At 44.8% G+C, this 727-nt stretch overlaps 1 non-coding gene across 1 annotated transcript; it reads right to left on the reverse strand.

The window, feature by feature from the left end:
- Window positions 1-375: 375 nt before the first annotated feature.
- On the reverse strand, window positions 376-447 carry TRNAA-UGC. The gene has a single exon. It is a non-coding gene; the product is annotated as a tRNA-Ala (tRNA).
- Between the last annotated feature and the right edge of the window lie 280 nt (window positions 448-727).

The raw sequence follows: 727 nt of genomic DNA on the forward strand, positions 1-727 counted from the left end.
CTGTTCTCTGGAAATCTGCGTTCAGTTGGGTAAATCTTTCCTTTTCGCCTTTGCCTTTCGCTTTCCTTCTTTCCTCTGCTATTTGTAAAGCCTCATCAGAAAGCCACTTTGCTTTCTTGCATTTCTTTTTCTTTGGGATGGTGGTGATTGCTGCCTCCTGTACGATGTCACGAACCTCTGTCCCATGCTTACAGACCACTAAATGCCTGTTTGTCTTGCAATTTCATTTTTAGTAACTCCATATGAACAGATATGAAGCTGACTTATGCTGAATCAGACTATCGGTCCCTCAAGGTCATCACTAAGACTGGCAGCAGCTCTCCCAGGTCTGAGGCTGAGGTCTTTCACATTACCTACTGCTTGGTCCTTTTTAACAGGAGATGCCAGGGATTGAACCTGGGACCTTCTGCATGCAAAACAGAGGCTCTTCCACTGAGCCACAGCTCCCCCTTTCAGACATTTACAGGTGGAGAATTTGTTCACAGAGGGGGAAGGCGGCAAACATCTAGGCCAAACCTATGCTTTTACAGTTCACTCATTAGTATGCCCCACATCCCAGTCCTCTTTCCTCCATGTATGTCCCAGTCAATGAACAATGTGGATCTGCAAATCACAGATTTCAGATTTCTCAGTACGGAATTCTGTACATTCAAACATACAAAACCAGCACTGAGTTGGCATGCAGGAAAAAGGAATGCTAGCTCTTACCTGAAAAACAACTCTAGAC

Source organism: Gekko japonicus, unplaced genomic scaffold (genome assembly GCF_001447785.1).
Source record: "Gekko japonicus isolate JY-2015 unplaced genomic scaffold, Gekko_japonicus_V1.1 scaffold1013, whole genome shotgun sequence".
NCBI lineage: Eukaryota > Metazoa > Chordata > Lepidosauria > Squamata > Gekkonidae > Gekko > Gekko japonicus.